The sequence below is a fragment of the Choloepus didactylus genome, chromosome X, assembly GCF_015220235.1.
Source record: "Choloepus didactylus isolate mChoDid1 chromosome X, mChoDid1.pri, whole genome shotgun sequence".
In the NCBI taxonomy this organism is placed as follows: Eukaryota; Metazoa; Chordata; class Mammalia; order Pilosa; family Megalonychidae; genus Choloepus; species Choloepus didactylus.
Genome location: NC_051334.1, coordinates 104101063 through 104114537, shown reverse-complemented (window position 1 = coordinate 104114537; position 13475 = coordinate 104101063).

The window sequence follows — 13475 nt, the reverse complement described above, 5'->3', positions numbered from 1 at the left end:
GAATCAGACAGAGAGGGGAAAAAGGGTTCGGATCCAGTGGAGCGATTTTTGAGGGACTCCATATGTCCCTGGAGTCTCGACCTATGCTAACCATTAAGGTGCAAGGCAGATCTTTCTTGGGCCTGCTCGATACAGGGGCCGATCGGTCTATCATAAGACAACAAGAATGGCCCCCCACCTGGCCAACGAGCAGGGCGGAAGAGCCCATTAGAGGAATAGGCCAAATTTCAGCGCCCATGCTCAGTGCAGCTGCCCTTCATTGGGCCGATGAAGAAGGACACCAAGGCAGTTTCCAGCCTTATGTATTAGCCCTGCCTGTGTCTTTGTGGGGAAGAGACATTCTGACCCAAATGGACGTTACTTTAATTAGCGGCTACTCCCCAACCTCTAAGCGACTGCTAAAAGAAATGGGGTATACCCCCGGCAAGGGTTTAGGAGCTTCACTGCACGGACGTGCGGAGCCTATACAAGCTGCCCCCAAGTCTGACAGACGAGGCTTGGGTTTTTCATAGGGGCCACTGAGGAGAGATTCCCACCCACACCTATAAAACTAAAATGGAAAACCGAGGCTCCGGTGTGGGTGCCTCAGTGGCCCTTGCCACAGGAAAAACTTGCAGCGTTGCACGCCCTAGTATCAGAACAACTAGAAAAGGGCCATATCGCCCCTTCCACGTCACCGTGGAACACCCCTATATTCGTAATAAAAAAGAAATCTGGTAAATGGAGACTGCTACATGATCTAAGAGCTATTAACGATTGCATGGAGCCTTTAGGGCCCGTTCAGATGGGACTGCCCCTCCTCTCGGCATTACCGGAGCACTGGTCGATTTTCATCATAGATCTGAAAGATTGCTTCTTTTCTATTCCGCTCCACCCTGAAGACACCCCTAAGTTTGCCTTTACTGTGCCCTCTAGTAATCAAGAGGAGCCCTGTCAACGCTTTGAATGGACAGTCCTGCCCCAAGGCATGGCTAATAGTCCTACCATGTGCCAGCTGTATGTCGCTGCGAAGCTAGCTAGCACTCGGCAGCAGTTCCCTCAAGTGAAAATCATCCATTATATGGATGACATTCTCTTAGCCCATAGAGACACAGATCTTCTTAAAACAGTTTTGTCACATTTAGTCCTTAGTCTTAGAGAAGCTAACCTAGAGATTGCCCCTGAAAAAATCCAAATGACTGACATTACCACTTTCCTGGGGGCGAAAGTCGCACCCACTCATGTTTCCCCCCAAAAGGTGTCTCTCAGGCTAGACAATATACACACTCTCAATGATCTACAAAAACTCATGGGGGATATCAATTGGATCCGTCCATACCTAAAAATACCCAATGTCAAACTAACACCTTTGTTCGACCTGTTGAAGGGGGATTCTAATATAAACTCACCTCGAAGCTTCACTCCAGAGGCAAGGCGAGCACTATGCCAGGTGGAACAGGCGCTCAGTGGCGCTGCATTGAAGAGAATAGACCCTGATGAGCCTTTTGAAGCCTGCGTGCTGCCGACAGAATTACAGCCCACTGCGGTACTGTGGCAGCGGGGGCCGCTGCTCTGGGTCCACCCTGGAGTTTCCCCCAAAAAAGTCCTAGAGCACTATCCTACAGCGGTTGCAGACTTGGCCCTAGAATGCATTAAAAGGGCTGTGCAGCATTTCGGTCAGCAGCCCAAAAATCTCAGGGTGCCTTATTCTTCCCAGCAGCTTGAGATACTCACCGGATGCATAGATCAATGGGCCATTCTCCGGTGTACATTTCTTGGTCCCATTAACAATCAGTTCCCTAAGGCTCCTCTCTTGCAGTTTGTCACCCGGCACCCAGTGATTTTTCCCAAAGTAACCTCTCCTAGGCCACTAGCAGGCGCCCCCACCGTATACACGGACGGCTCCAGCTCTGGAACAGGGGCGTATTGTGTGGAGGGGGACACTCCTAAAACAGTGCTCTTCCAACCACAAAAGCCTCAATGGGTAGAACTGCAGGTTATCATTGCAGTCCTGGAAAGCCTTTCCGAGCCCTTAAATGTCGTCTCGGATTCTGCTTATGTTGTGAACTCTGTACAAATTTTAGAAACGGTGGGCATTGTTAAACATTCCTCTACAGTAAGGACGTTCTTTGCCAAACTACAGGAGGTTATATGGACCAGGCAACACCCTTTTTACATAACCCATATTAGAGCCCACACAGGTTTGCCTGGCCCTATGGCCCAGGGGAACCATAGCGCAGATGTAGCCACTCGACAGCTGCACATCTTTCCGACGCTGGTACCGTATCAACAAGCCCGAGAATTCCATGCCAAGTTTCACATCAATGCAGGTACCCTAGCTAAGCGGTTCAGCATACCACGTGCAGCTGCTCGAGATATTGTCCGAGCCTGCAACAATTGTGCAGAGCAGAGAGCAGTCCCCTCGGTTGGGGTCAACCCTAGGGGTCTCACCCCAGGGGATACTTGGCAGATGGATGTCACTCATCATTCAGAGTATGGTAAGATCAAGTACTTACATGTGTCGGTGGACACATGCTCCCAAGTTTTATTTGCCTCTGCTGAACCAGGAGAAAGAGTCTCCCACGTCATTGCACACTGCCTTGCTGCATGGGCAGCTTGGGGTAAGCCAAAGACGTTAAAGACGGATAACGGGCCTGCCTACACTAGTAAATCCTTCCAAAAATTTTGTGACAACATGGATGTCCAATTAAAACATGGCATCCCCTATAACCCTCAGGGGCAAGGAATCATTGAAAGAGCGCACAGATCTCTCAAAGACTTGCTTAAAAAACAGAAAGAGGGTATAGGCCACGGCCTGTCCCCAAAAGCTCGACTGTCTGTAGCCTTGCTCACATATAATTTTTTAAACGAAAATTCACAAGGAATGACACCTGCCCTGCAACACACCACCCCGAGTCCTCCGCATAGAGGTCTAGTCCGTTGGAAGGATGTCCTGTCGGGGCAGTGGAAAGGCCCTGACCCGGTGCTCAGCTGGGCCAGAGGCTCTGTTTGTGTTTTTCCCCAGGAACCAGGACGTCAACCAGTGTGGGTTCCGGAAAGACTGGTGAGAACCGTGACATCACCTGAAGAAGCCAAGGAACAGCTGTCAGAAACGCCAACGAATATACAACCTGAACCATTAGACCAAGCCTCCGACCCTGCTGATGATGGCGACGACCGACAAGACGATAATAGTAGGACTGACCACCCCGCGGTTGCCCAAAAAGAGGATCGGTAACTCTGTTCTTTGCTCTCCTATAGCAATCCTTCTAATCTGCCTTTTTCTTTTTAGTGGAACTACGAGTCCTTCCCCCTCACCAATGACACACTGATCCTCTCTTTTGCTAACCTCTCTGTCAAGGTTGTCAACACCACAGTTGCGGCGAATGCTACTTGTGAAACTGGTAATGGCGAGTTAAGTAAGGGAGTCTTGCTTGAATTTCTTAACGTTACAGGGAAGAGCCGCCAGTCTTGTGAAGGGATCTTGAGTAAAAAGGAGACTCAAAGGTGCCTTTTCCTTCCAGGGCTTGCTCCTACAGTCTGCAACCGTTCCAAAGACCCGGATGCCTCGCCGCCCCGCTATCCTAGTGTATCGCCCAAGTTATGTCTGGCTCCCCGTCAAGGCAACCGACTGGGTTGGCCCTGTTTCTCAAGTTGTTTCACTTAACAATATCCCCTTCTCTAAGTCTAGGCGTCCAAGAGGCATAAAAGAATGGCTATCGAATGCTGCCAGTGTAGCTTCCTCTTTGTTTGTCCCAACGATCGGGCAGGCTGTGCTACAAGCATGGACAGATCGGCAGCTCGCCATAACGATGGAAACGATAAATGGCTTGGTCAACCTTACCCGAGACGTGCTACGCCGCCACAATCAGATGCTGAACTTAAATTTCCAGGCCATTCAGAAACTCCAAGCGGAGATAGATGAACTTGGACTGGAAACAGATGGACTCTGGAGAGTGCTTCAGCAAACATGTGACACCCGGTGGCTTACGGTTAAACTCTGTGTCACTCCTGTCAGGGCCAACGTGACCGGAAGCATTTCCAGAGTCTCTGATTGGCTGAAAAGGTCATATTTTCCTGAATTTGTTAATCTCTCCCAACAGGTGGAATCTAGTTTAGACACAATTGGGGGGATCAAGTTAAAACCCGTTAAAGTCGATCTCTCCGGGTTAGGCGAGGTTCTACAGAAACTATTGCACAGTGTTTCTTCCTGGTTCTCTTGGCCCAATTTAACTAATTGGATCCTCATTGCAGTGGGATTATTGGTGGGATTAGTCGTTGTTAAATGTTTGCTAGAACGCCTGTTTCAAGCGCAGCAGCAATTGCGTGTTACCACTATGATGGCTATGACTCCCACCTCTGTTACCCCCGATAGTGACCGATTTATTAACCATACCCCTTCCTGGTCGCCTCAGGTGGGGCGCTTTGGAGCAAAATTTGTAGCGAATCGCATGGCTGTTTCTCGGGTGTAAAAGGCGACACCAGTAGTCATAATTTTGTCTCAGGTGGGTCTCTAGGGCAGAGTCCTAGTTGTGGCCAGACTGGACCCTAGCCATTGCACAGAGACACCTAGTGACACCCCCGACTCTGGTTACTGCTGTTCCTGCCCCCGTCGTTGTTCCCCAGTTGCCAGGCAAAGCACTGCAGGGAGAGTCACGTTGCTTCCAGCTTACGGACTCTCCGGTCTCCATATGACGTGAGCATTCTGGTTGGTGCTAGAGGCTCCGCCGCTGGATGGCTGAGGCCTAGTCCAGACTCCCCAAAGCACCAAAGAGGTTGTGAACCATTTGGGTTCACGGGAGCACGCTCATCACTGGAGACACTGGGTCAAAAATAAATAAGAAAGGGGGAGATGTGGAAAGCCGCCTCCCGAATCGGGCCTAGCGTATGCGCTGCAGCCTGCTCTAGAGTTACCCCCGCCCATCGAGTGAGCCAAGATGGCGCCTGCATCCTGTTTCCGCATAGTGACGCATGTATCCGCCACCCGCTCCTACCAATCGAAATCCTGTATACGCGATACTAGCCTAGAAGCTTATTGGTTGTTAATTGTGTATAAAAGGTCTTACCCGGACGGGGTAGGGTGAGACAGCCCACAAGGAGCCGTGCCTGACGGCCACATCGAGGCTGCTCTCCCACGAGGCGCCGTGCCCCGTGTGGGAACCAGTAACACAGAATGTTCATCTAGCTGTAGTAAAGGGCTTGCTTTCACAACTGCCGTGTGGTTCGAGTCGTGATTCATGACCAGGTTAGTTCGCGCAGTCTGCATCTCTCTCTCTCCTTCCCTGTTTCCCCTCGCCGGCCGGGAACCGGGGACCGAGCGGGGCAGCGCCGGACAATAAACATGTCTATTCTTATATAGCATCATTGTGTGTTTTGACTGTATAATCAGAGTCCATCAGTAAATCACTATATATATATATATATAATTACATGAAACTATTTTGGTTTTTAATGTTTTCATGTTTAACATTTCACTATCAAGGCCTAGGCTAATTACTACTTTCCTTCACTGACACCTACAATTATCTTAAGCTAATTATTGAAAATACTTTATAACACAAATATGAATAGAATTCTACTCTGTGTATTGGATAATTGGGCTTCCATTTTGTGAATTTAGCCACTATTCAGTTTTATTCTTGAACTGCAATTTTGTGTTACAATAGATATACCTGTGCTAAAATGAAGAAACCCTGAAGGAAAGACAACTTGTTTTATAATCAGATATTTCAGTTTATTCTGAATCCTTCTTCTGCTTTTTTCTACTAGTTAAGGCTGTGCTGCAAAAGTTATTCTAATTACAAATAAATATATACGTGAGAGCAAGCCTTTTCACAAAGCTTCTTTATTCTCCACTCTTTTACTCACTTATCAGCAGGTATTATCATGCCATCAACTTAATAACTAACATATAATAAGGTACCCACCCAGATTTCATACTTAAAAAGAAAGTTTGCAATTCTTACCCTCTGGTGTCATCTATTGGTTTGATGTTAGAATTACAAATACTTGTTTGTATGGATTTTCTTAAATGAACCTGCCTCCCAATTTTTAATTTCCTCGGGTAATACTGTTTAATTGTATTATTTTGAATTAGAGTTATTTGAATGACTTATCATTGAATATTTATTAGACTGCCCAAGTCCCTAGCCTAAGGATGATGATATTATTCAGCCATAAATTTTTCCATTGAGGGAGAAGTTGTATTAAAAATTCACACCAACTGGAAACTGCTAGATATTACACTGAATTTTCATCTCACATTTCATTATCATGTAGTAAAATGCAATCCAAATTAAGAAATGCATCTTTAAGTACTAGATGAAAATATCATAAAATATAGTTACTTTGACTTCCTGCATCTGTGACATTTTGAATATTAAAATATCTCTCATACATTCTTTAGTTTAACTCAAATGAAACTACTTGAAGTCATAGTGAAGCCAAAATTACAATTAAAAAGAATCATCCATTTCACATGTCGATTTGTTGGTTACAAATACTTCAATATATCAGTAGTTTTCTGGTACTGGAAAAGCTAATCAGAATAAAATCTTTTGAAAAAATGCTTTTGAAGAGATTGAGTATGCATGATAGATCTGTTTATCATGCTATTTTCATATTCCTTTTTATAGGGCTTTAGAGAAAATGAAAAATTGTTGCTGCAGATGATGTATTTTAGGGAAGTCAGATAGATCACTATTTTTGCTATAAGGCTCAATAATTACTATTATTAATTATCCTTGAATAAAATTCCATTTTCTCTAGAGTTTACTACGCACTGCTGTATACTTCTGTATTCAATACTAAGAATTTCTAGTTCTTTGTTTTGAAACCTTAAGGCCTTAAAAAATATACCACTGGCCCAGCAGATGAATTAATCAAATATTAAGCTCTGGATGTAGGTTAATGTAAATACCTAAATCTTGTTCCATTATTTCCTTCTGCTGATATTATATGATTTCACAGCCTGTCTAAATGAAACTGAAAAATATAATGTAGCTTTCTTTTGCAGAGTGTTCAGTCATTTCATTTTCATTGAATTCCTTTATTTCAGAGTAAAACACTGCTTATTCCATTTATTTTACTTGGTCAAGAAAGAATATACTTTGTTATTAGGTCTATGAAACTGTTTGCATTGCCATTGGTCACTTAACTAATTAACATATAGGGAGGACTATATTAAACTATAAGTGTATTGTAGGAAAACAATCACTGGACTGTGGATGAGCTGACCAGGGCATATTAAAATACAAAGATGTCTCTTTCAACTTGAAACATTTAATTTTCTTTCTCTGCCCCTATTTTCTAGTGATTTAGTTAATGTTCCTTTGATTTCTTGTCCAAGAGCTGTGTTGTTTATTATGTGAGGTAGTTGATTGTAGGTTATATTGTCTGTTTTTACCTTAACATAGGCACAATATAGTATAGTTATGGAAAACTGGCTTTGAGCACAAGATATCTGTTTTTGTTTGTTTGCTTGTTTGTTTTTAATATTCTGCTGTAAGCTTGCTGTGTGAGACCTGGGAAAATCATTTAAGATTTTACCCAATAGCCTCAACTTTACTAGTCCTAATTATTATCTAATTTTTTAGTTCAAAATCTATCTGCTCCACAGAAATTTCCCTAATCATGCCCATCAAAACTAATCTAATATGAGGCATCATTCCAATTATTCAAGGTTTGCTTTTTTTTTGATACTCAGTAAATTTCCAATCTTTTCCATATATTTTATGCACAGTTGTGTTAAATTTTATAAAATAGTTAATCTTTTTGTTGTTATAATTATGTTTCTTAAATGTATCATTTACCTGTTGAGTTTTCAGTGTGGTCATATATTTACCCCAATAGATACCATGTTTCCTTTATCTGGTCCTATGTACACTCATACTTGTAAACCAAAGAAATTGATTTTCAGAAAAACAATTAATAAATTATTTTCTTACAAATTTATCAATTGCTTGAATAGCAAATGTTTCTTTAAGCAGAAGAATGTATATAGGTATTTTTTTCTCAATTACAATCTTAAATTTTATGCAGTGCATTCAGAGCCAGGGTGAGTAAACATATCTCAGATTTGTCAAACATTTATTGAATAACTCTAATATATGAACATTTTGCTGAATATTGGGAGTATATAGTCCCCCAAATTCATAAATTGAAGGAAAATATATGCACATATAATTAATCTGATTGTAGGTAAATTTTCATGTTTACAGTATCAGAGGTACAAAAAAGAACACTGGAAAAGTGGGTCTCAGAACAGGTTACAGGGTACAGAACATGTCTGGTGATTTCTTTAGTCCTTTAGCTACAAAAGCCCTCTTGGGCTGTGACACATTTTTTTCTAAGATTTCCATTTCATTCTTCTTTATAGTTTCTACCTACTTGCCTAAATTACCTGTGTGATCTTGCATATTGTCTGTCTTTTTCATTAGAGCCCTTAATGTAATTATGATAGTTATTTTAAATTCCAGTCCTGAGAGTTTCAACATCTGTGTCTGAGTCTGGTTCTGATGATTGGACTCTTCAGAATGTGATTTTTCTTTTTCTTTTTTTTTTTAAATATATATATACATGCTTTGCAATTCTTTTTTTTTGTTCTTGAAAGCTGAGTGTGTTGTATAGAATAGTAGATATTGATAAAAATGATTTTTATGGTTGGAGATAAACATGCCTTTCTTTTTGCTAGGGCTCTAGTGAAGTTGTGTGGTAATTTAGTCAGAAGTTGGGCTGGGTTTGATGTTTGTTATTACAATGGTAACCCACAATCCACTAGCAGCATTGAATTCCTCCTGATAGTTTGCCTTAGGGTACAGGATAATTTACCAGAGGATTTTTATCAGTGTCTGCTCCTAGTTTGGCTGTGGGTCTCCCCAGTTTGGCTTTGGGTCTCTTGCCTTTGTACTACTGCCCAGAGATAATCTGTTTCTTGCACTGCTCCCAGCTGTATTCCACTGTTATTTGTATTATATACTTGTTAGTACTGGAGTCAGGAGTGGGAGAGGGCTGTATTCTCCGACATTCTGATTAAGCCTCAGTCTTAAGCAGATAGTCAAGAATTGTGAACCTGGGTCTCAGGAGTGTGACCTTCAAGAAAGTGTTCTTGCCTCCTGTAACCTTGAGTTGAGTACTGTTGCCCTCCCCCAGGGTAGATCTTTTTCTTAAGTATTCCCCTCTACTAACTGAAGTGGACCTCCACCAGTCCCCTCAGGATACATTTTTTTTTTTTTTGCCCTTCCTCTTTCAGACTAAGGCTTTTGTTTTATAAGGTAAATAGAGAGTATTGGCATTCTTTCTGTCTCCTAGGCAGCATCTCCTGGAAACCTTTCTCAGGACATGGTGATTTTCCCAGTGAGCACCAGTTGGTTTTCCTGGAGAAAAAATCTGCAAGAGAGTGTGAACCTTCCTATTTCTGCAGCCACCAGAGCCTGTTACTGGTAGAAAACCCAGTTCCAGGTAGTCAGGCCTGCCTGATCCCACATCAGAGAAACAAGTCTCCTTCTTTGGTGAGAAAGTGAATTTATTGAAGACACATCAACAAGGAACTGGAGGAAAGAAAAGCCTTTGAAGCCCAGTTCAAAGTGAGAAGAATTATTTGGGCTTTTATAACCCCAAACAGACAAAGAAATGGTCAGAAGCCAGAAGAAAGCAGAAAGAAAAAAAGAGAAGAGAGAAAGCTGTTTGGTCAGCATCTTCTTGTTAACTTCAGGTCCTCCCCTCATTCAGGCTTGCTTTTCAAGGTCCTGATTATGAGACTATATGGTTACATCCCTCATATCTTACTGCAGGCAATGCTGGGAAAGTTCCTGGGAGCAGAGAATAAGTTTTTGTTGTTGAGATTAGAGCAATAGCAAGGTATTTTAACAAGGGCTTTTCATGGTCAGAATAACTTAAAGCTGCTTGAGTGAAGTGATATTAATCTGGAGGATGCTCTGGACATAAACTCACAGATGCAATACAGGCAACAACAAGACAAACAAATGACAAGCAGAATAAAAACCATACTAATAAGAGTTATTTTCTATTTCATAGTAAATTCATTAATCAATCAGAAAATGCATCATTTACTATAATTTTAACATGATTATCATCCTGCATATGATTTAATATTGAAGAGACATTGTTATATTCATTTGGTATATATGTGTAGCACTTAATGCTAATGAATGCTCAAGTTTTTTGTTTTTTTGTTTTTTTTTTTTTCTGAACTGCATTGGATGTTAAGCTTACAATACCATACATGCTGTCCCCTCATAAGAGCAAGCCTTAGAGTTAATTTTGTTTTTAGGTTTCAACCACATCACACTGGCAATTATAGCTCTGGGAGGTATCTTCTTTTTACAGTTGTTGTAGCACAGCATCATTGGTCCTTTGAGAAACAGGACGGTGGGCTCCAGGGTTCCATCAGACTGTTTCACAGCACCCTCTGGCACCATGCAGCAGAGCCAGTCTGGAGTCAGTGTCCACTGAAAAGCCAAAGCGATCGAGTCTTTTCTCGCAGGCAGAGGCAAAGGTGTCTGTAGTAAAAGGCATTTTCAGTAACAGCATGTTCCCATCTACTTCTGGAGTATGTCCATGTGATGTGGTTGACACCTTTCTAGTTCTAGGGACCACAGAAATGGGTCTCACCAATAACTCTGATGGGGAGAAAGCATGCAGGGACAGTACTAGGAGCCTGGTTTAAACATGCAAGCACTTCAATTAAAAGAGAGGTCTAATTTTTCTTTACATTTTTACTAGGGTTATGTTAGATAATGTTGTTGTTGAAGATGAAGCTCTGACTTGTAGTTAACTGCAAGCATTTTCAGAAAAGCATTAGAGTAAAATAATGTAACTTACAAGGAAATTTGACTGTTTTTGTGACAGATAACACTTTAAAAATAACCGAAATCATAGCTAGCAGTACTATATTGTTTGATATTATGCAGATCAGTAACCAAAAGAAGGTTAGAAGTTTTTAATTTTTATAACATTGTCTAAACATTTCTTTTGCAACTTATAAAATATTACATGAATTTAATCATTTTTAGCACTTCGCTTTTTTCCAAGGTGGAAGAACAAATTCTTTGTAACCACTGGGAATAAAAAGATATTCTTTAGGGTTTGACCTTGAGAAAGCAAAATGTTAAAAGTTATCAGGTTTCAAACAGTATTTTTTTTTTGCTTAACTAAAGTTAAGGAAAAGACTTAACTCTTTTAAAAGTGAAAAGACAATATTTTTAAACAACCCAGGACATGATAAAGTTAACATAACATGCAATAAGTTTTTTTGATAAAACAGACTTTCTGCCTTTTTTATTGAGTATTCAGAGAAACATTTTTTATAACCTCTTACCAAAAAAATAACACCTCAATAATCTCAGGAAACTTTTTTTATAAAAGCACAGTTTTTAAAATTTCATATTAAAACTTACAAAATGATTTTGGCAATTGTTTTCAAGCAAACATCTTACAACATACAATTACCATTAGATTTAAACTTGTTAGAATATTGCTAAATAATTAAAACACTTTAGTTAATGCATCCTGAAACAGTAATAAACAATCTTTTGGCAAGGATTAATGGAATGTATAGGTGTTACATTGTTCCTCCTAAAAAACACATACGATGATTTAACTTTGCATGAATTTTGAAATTCATGAAGGTATTTTCTTTTCTTAGTTTTGTTAAATTCTTTACAGGCATATTGGCTCTATGTATATGTCTATTACTATATTATTGAACAAGGTTGAAGCCATGAATAAGCTTTACAATCTTGTATAACAATTGTTAGATCAGAGTATTTGAGAGGGATTTTTAATGTTTTTGCTATTTGCCATTCCATGGCTGCTCCTCTATGCCCACCTTTTTTTGTGCCATAAGGCAGCTTCCTCAGCAGATGTGGGGCAGTTTAGGAGGATATGGGCTAAAGCTTTGCTTTGTGGTTACTAGGAGAGGTTTTCCCAATTTAATTAGTTACCTGGCAAAGTATTCTCTTATCAATTTTTAAATGTAGTGTGCCAACTTAATACTGTTAAATATTTGAGGTTTGATGATAAGTTGAATTGAAGACACTAAGTTTTCCCCATATACTCTAGGTTTACCATAGCAATTACCAAATAATTGATGGATACACCTATTTGAGGCATGGATAGCTTAGAAAACAAATAATTTTTTACACATTCACAAAGTTTCATTTAATATAAAATGAGTAACCATAGTTTTATTTACTGGTCAAACAAGGCTGTTAAAGGGTCTTTCTGCTAGTGTCGTTGGTTCCATTAAGTAACCTCCCATTCAAATAAGAGTGTAGGGACAGACAGTAATTTTAAAAGTAAAGAGTGGTTAATATAAGAATTCAAATTTAACACATATTACTGAAGGAGCACTTCAGGTAAAAGGAACAAGTTACAATGCATAAATAAATTGATACATTACCAAGCTTGGGGACTTCTGCTCCTTTAGGATGTAGGTGGATATGAGATTAGAAGACCCCTCCTAAGTTATAGAGGATTTATAAAGCCTTGGTTTAGGGTACATTTAATTTGTCATATTCTATATGTTTGAACCATGAGTGATGAAATACAGGTGGTGAGCCACCGGTGAGTCAAAAATAAAGGAGGGTATTCACAGCGTTATCAGAGATTCAGACTTAACCTTGAATGTCTGCAAAACTTTATTGAAAATATTTCTACTAATTAAGCTATGACTTCTGTAAGAGCAGTATAACACAATTCTTACTTATATAAAAACAAAAATTTAGAAGAGAGATTACTTTTACTTATATTTAACTTATTCACATAGTTTTTAAATTTCATTTTGTTAGTTTAACCATTGCTTCATGTTGATAAGTATACATTTGATTAAGACTGTATTTAGCCTTGTTACATTACTCATGATTTATTTATGATTAAAATAACAGCTACAGCCCTATTCTGTTTTCTTTTCTTTTTTTCACAGAGAACAAGATGGTTACATGTTTATCTTCATCTAATAAGGTTGAGAGGGAATTTTGGCTTTTCTGAAAATATTCACAGCTTTCAACTGTTTAGCTTCTCCTGAAGTACAAACTTCTAATATAGGACTTAAAGGATATGAATCATTTGTCCCAGTTATTATAGTAAGACTTTTTACTTTCTATTATTTGGAAATTGTACTTGAGTGTTTCAGGGTGAAATTCTGTTAATTACACTTCTGTATCAGAAGGAATAACTGGTTCTTCACCATCAGAACAAAAATCATTAATTGGTGTATTACAGCAACAAGGCTCCTCAGCTGTCTGATCTCTACAGAGAAAGGGAGTCAAAGTTCTCATTATCAGATTCCTCAGTAGAGATATTATCCTGTGACACTGGTTTGACAAACTGCACTTTTGCTGATTTTTAAATTGTATTAGTTACTTTTGATGTCCTTCCTAGCAATTTCAGGTTTTTGCAAGGGCCCCTTTGGCCAGGTCCTTTTACTGACTTCTTAATTTTAAAAACTGACAGGCCAGCACATCTATATCATTATT